Here is a 6,000-nt window from a genome sequence, read left to right as displayed (position 1 = left end):
ACGGCTCGTTTTCGGAGTGGCAGGCAGTGACCAGCGGGGTGCCGCAAGGATCTGTCCTGGGACCCCAGCTGTTCACAATATATATAAATGATCTGGATCAGGGAATTGGATGCAATATTTCCAAATTCGCTGACGACACTAAACTAGGAGGAGGGGTGGGCTCTGATGAGGATGTCAGGAGGCTACAGTGCGATTTGGACAGGTTGGGGGAATGGGCAGATACGTGGCAGATGCACTATAATGTGGATAAATGCGAGGTTATCCACTTTGGGGGTAAAAACAGGAGGGTAGATTATTATCTAAATGGCAATAGATTGGGAGATGGGGAAGTGCAGAGGGACCTGGGTGTTCTTGTGCACCAGTCACTGAAGGAGAGCATGCAGGTGCAACAGGCGATCAAGAAGGCAAATGGTATGTTGGCCTTCATATCAAGGGGGTTCGAGTATAGGAATAGGGATACCTTACTACAGCTGTACAAGGTGCTGGTGAGACCGCATCTGGAGTATTGTGTACAGTTTTGGTCGCCCCATCTGCGGAAGGATGTTCTTGCCATGGAAAGAGTGCAACGGCGATTCACCAGGCTGATACCTGGAATGGCGGGAATGACCTACGAAGAGAGATTAAATAGTTTGGGCTTGTACTCACTGGAGTTTAGAAGATTGAGAGGGGATCTCATCGAAACATATAAAATTATGGCAGGCCTGGACAGGCTGAATTCAGAGAGAATGTTTCCAATGGCCGGGGAGCACAGAACCAGGGGCCACAGTCTAAAAATAGCGGGCAAATCATTTAAAACAGAGATGAGGAAGAATTTCTTCACTCAAAGAGTGGTGAGCCTGTGGAATTCCCTGCCACAGAGGGCTGTGAAGGCTAATTCAATAAATATTTTCAAGAGAGAATTGGATATATTTCTGAAGGCTAAGGGGATTAAGGGTTACGGAGAAAAGGCGGGGACGGGGTACTGAACTGGTAAGATCAGCTATGATCTCAGACGAAGATCAGCCATGATCTCATTGAATGGCGGAGCAGGCTCGAAGGGCCGAATGGCCTACTCCTGTTCCTATCTCTATGTTTCTATGTTTCTATGAAACCGGAGCACCCGGAGAAAACCCACGCAAACACGGGGAGAATGTGCAAACTCCACACAGACAGTCACCCGAAGCCGGATTCGAACCAGAGTTCCTGCCCTTAATCACTCTCCAGTCCTCACCTGAGATCCAAAAGGCTATTAAAGGATATGGAGCCAAGCCAGGTGGGTGGAGTTAAGATGTAAATCAGCCATGATCTCATTGAATGGCAGAACAGTCTCAAGGGGTTGAATGGCTTGTTCCTATGTTCACATAGGTGCTTTGCAGGAACTTTACAGTGATCAGAAGTGAACACCTTAGCCAGTTTTTCTCCACACTAGTCCAAGGGTGCTGAGGCCAGTTATAGTCGCTCTTCCCATGCCCCGGCTGAAATCAATTAATTCAGCACACACTGGGACCTGAATCAGGGGTCTCCCAGATGTGAAGGGCTCAGTGTCACACCATGCCTTTACCCACTGGGACATCAGGGAAGTCCTGAGAAATGATTATAAATCCTGAAGTGTAACAGAACACTGTGGGAATCTTTCATGTATTGGTTAAAAATAGATGTTACATTTGAAACAGGAACAGTGTCATAGCTGGTAGCTGATGACTGGTTACAACCAGTTACTGAAAACAGATAGCTGGTACCAGCATAGGTCACATATCAATTCTCAGCTTTGCGTGTCATTTATAAAGATGTTCTGAAGTGATGGACTTTCCCTCAGACAAGGTCAGTCACAAGCGCCTTACAATCTGACACACTCTTTTAATCTGTGTGTGTGTGTGTGGCTGTCAGTATGTGTGTCTGTCTATATCTAGGTATGTGTCCATATGTGTATGCATTTATTTGCATGTATCTGTGATATGTATATGTCTATATCTGTGTGTGTGTGTCTCTGTATGCATGTATCTGTCTATCTGTATGTGTGTTTCTTTCTCTGTCAATGCGTTTCTTATTCAGTCTAATAAGATTTCAGTTTCTTGTCAGATTCCAGAATACGAGAGCATGCTTCAAAATGGACTGTTTCCATAATCTTACAAATTGGATGCAACTCTTTCTTGTCCCCCAAAGACACACACTAGGCCCTCAGGATAAGAAAATATAAAGTATTTTCCAATTTCAAGTACCCAGTGTCAGCATTAAGCACTCCTTTGTCAGGTACAGCAGAGGTTAGATGCAGAGTTACGTTCCCTCTACATTGTCCCAACAATTTACCTCAGCCACGACCTACACTAGCTGTCCTGTAGCCTCTGAGAGTGTGGTTGGCAATTTAGTGCTGAATTAAACCACTAGAAATTGAATTGAGACTGCTCAAACTCGTATTATATAGGGAGAGGACATTTTCAAACCTAACCCATGACCCCCACCCCTAATTTGTTCTTAATTTATGTAACATTGGACATATACCACCTTAACACATCTCTCAGTATCATCCAGATGTGCTGCATATACAATGAATTACTCTAAAGTGAAGTCACTGCTGTTATGTAGGAAAATTTGCCAGCCATTTTGCACATAGCCAAGTCCCACAAACAGCAATGACATGAATGACTATTTAACTCTTTGGACATAAGAACATTAGAACATAAGAAATAGGAGCAGGAATAGGCCACTTGGCCCCTCGAGCCTGCTCCACCATTCAGTAAGATCATGGCTGATCTTGGGCTCAAAGCCACTTCCCTGCCCGCTCCCCATAACCCTTCACTCCCTTATCTTGTAAAAATCTGTCTATCTCCACCTTAAATGTATTTAATGACCCAGCCTCCACGGCTCTCTGGGGCAGAGAATTCCACAGATTTACGACCCTCTGAGAGAAGAAATTCCTCCTCATCCCAGTTCTAAAAGGGCGACCATTTATTCTAAAACTGCGCCCCCCCACACCCCCCGTGTTCTAGATTTCCCCACGAGGGGCAACATCCTCTCTGCATCTACCTTGTCGTGCCCCCTCAGTATCTTATATGTTTCAATAAGATCACCTCTCATTCTTCTAAATTCCAAAGAGTATAGGCCCAACCTGCTCAACCTTTCCTCATAAGTCAACCCCCTCATCTCTGGAATTAACCGTGTGAATCGTCTCTGAACTGCCTCCAATGCAAGTATATCCTTCTTTAAATAAGGAGACCAAAACTGTACGCAGTACTCAAGGTGTGGCCTCACCAATACCCTGTACAGTTGTAGCAGGACTTCCCTGCTTTTATACTCCAACCTCTTTGAAATAAAGGCCAACATTCCATTTGCCTTTTTGATTACTTGCTGTACCTGCATGCTAACTTTTTGTGTTTCATGCACAAGGACCCCCAGGTCCCTCTGAACTGTAGCATTTTGTAATATCTCTCCATTTAAATAGTACAGTAAACTCTTGTTTAAACGGCTCTTAATCATCCAGAATACTTTAATAACCGGCAAAAATAGATAACTGGTAATCTTGCCGAATCCATCCAGCACTCGTTTTGCCGAGTCCGAGTCTCCCGCGGTGGCCGAGTTAGTCAGTGGTTTTTATTTTTGTTTGTGTTAAAAATTGCCTTGGTAGGTATAAGAATTTTTCATCAACCGGCACCATCCTGGTCCCACAGGTGGCGGATAAGAAAGAGTTTACTGTCATTTGCTTTTTTATTTTTCCTGCCAAAGTGTATAACCTCGCACTTTCCCACATTATACTCCATCTGCCAAATGTTTGCCCACTCACTGAGCCTGTCTATATCCCTTTGCAGGTTCTGAGTCCTCTGCACAACTTGCTTTCCCACTCATCTTTGTATCATATTCAAACTTGGCTACATTACACTCGGTCCCTTCATCCAAGTCATTAATGTAGATCATAAATAGTTGAGGCCCCAGCACTGATCCCTGCGGCACCCCACTAGTTACTGTTTGCCAACCGGAAAATTACCCATTTATCCCGACTCTCTGCTTTCTGTTAGTTAGCCAATCCTCTATCCATGCTAATATATTACCCCCAACCCTGTGAGCTCTTATCTTATGCAGTAACCTTTTATGTGGCATCTTATCGAATGCCTTCTGGAAATCTAAATACACCACATCCACTGGTGCACCTTTGTCCACCCTGCTTGTTACCTCCTCAAAGAACTCCAGCAAGTTTGTTAAACATGATTTCCCTTTCATAAACCATGTTGACTCTGCTTGACTCCATTATGATTTTCCAAATGCCCTGCTACTGCTTCCTTAATGAAGGACTCCAGCATTTTCCCAACGACAGATGTTAGGCTAACTGGTCTATAGTTTCCTGCTTTTTGTCTCCCTCCTTTCTTAAATAGGGGTGTTACATTTGCGGTTTTCCAATCCGCTGGGATCTCTCCAGAGTCCAGGGAATTTTGGTATATTGCAACCAATGCATCCACTATCTCTGCAGCCACTTATTTTAAGACCCTGGGATGCAGGCCATCTGGTCCAGGGGACTTGTCATCTTTTAGTCCCATTATTTCACCAAGTACTATTTCCTTAGTGATAGTGACTGTCTTTAGTTCCCCCCTCCCTGTGGCCCCTTGATTATCGATTATTGGGATGTTGTTAGTGTCTCCAAAATTGATGGGATTTTGATTGAGGGAGGATTTTGGGGAGAATTCCCTGCTCTTTAAAAAGTGCCAACCTGAACCACTGGGACAGGGCAGACAGGGTCTCAGCTTAGTATCTCACCTGAAGACTAGCACCTCCAAAAAATGGAGCCAGCTCCCTCAATACTGCACTGAATTATGACCTGAGATGATTTGCTTATGTCTTGGACTAGGGCTTGAACACCTTCTGATTTACAGGCAATATTGTCCTGGCCAATATTAATCCCTCAACCAACATAACAAAAAAAAGATTATCTGGTCATTACCACCTTGCTGTTTGTGGGACCTTGCTGTGTGCAAATTGGCTGCCGCATTTCCCACACTACAATAGTGACTCCACTTCAAATAGTACTTCATTGGCTGTAAAGCGCTTTGAGACTTCCGGTGGTCGTGAAAGGTGCTATATAAATGCAAGTCTTTCTTTCTTTCAAGAGTCAAGGGACAGGTTGTCCTCAGGAACTGTAGGACAGCTAGGGTTTATTTGGTATAATAAATAGTCAGGGAGTGCCAGAACTTCCAATAGGCACCACTGGTATGCAATGCTCCCTGCTAGGGGAGTCAGGTCAGTAAATTACCCCTCATATCCCCACTTTAAATCATTCCATTGTTTTGAAGATAAAACAATAATCTTTATTTGCTGTTAAGTCTCTGGACTCTGAAACTTCCTCCTCAGCCTCTCTGCCTTGCCACTTCGCTCCCTGCCTTCAAATACCTTTTTGGAACTCTGCTCTTTCACCATATTTTTGCCCCCTCCTAGACCTCCCATACCCCGACATCCCCAGCTCAATATCCACCCACTGTCCTCTGCCCTGTAAAGCACTCTGAGCTTTCCTGCAGTGTACAATGAATGCTATTGAAATGTATGTGTGTTGTTGAAAATGTACGTGCATCTTAGCGGCAGATGAGAGAACACCCAAGGTGAGTGTGGTGTATGTAACCTGTTCCACCTTAAGAGAACTTAAGCCTGGTCCACCTTAAGAAAGGTACTACTTTCTTTGGCTGCTGTATACGTAATACCGGTGGTGACCACACCGGTATATAAGCACAGTGTAATAATATTGTATTCAGTATAGTCCGACCTCCAACCAGTAAAGACCTGTTGAATTTACTCTTGTGGTCTGTGTAGTAATTCTCACTATAACACACAGACTTAACAGTGGCGACGAGTCCGATTCTTACCCTGCTGCAGTAATTTCCACGGCGACTTCGTCCACAGACAGGACGTCGAAGAGAGGTTTCCGCCCTCATCACCTACGGGAAGACACGTCGAGCGGCAGGCATCGAGCAACCGGAGTGCAGAAGACATCCTGACCTCGAAGCCTCCATCAGCGACTGTCAGCTTCTTCTACTACCTCCTGGT

Source organism: Somniosus microcephalus, chromosome 27 (assembly GCF_052327205.1).
Source record: "Somniosus microcephalus isolate GS21.2 chromosome 27, FLI_Smic_1.0, whole genome shotgun sequence".
NCBI classification, from domain to species: Eukaryota; Metazoa; Chordata; class Chondrichthyes; order Squaliformes; family Somniosidae; genus Somniosus; species Somniosus microcephalus.
The sequence above is the reverse complement of the archived record's forward strand: the minus strand, read 5'-3'. Positions refer to the sequence as shown.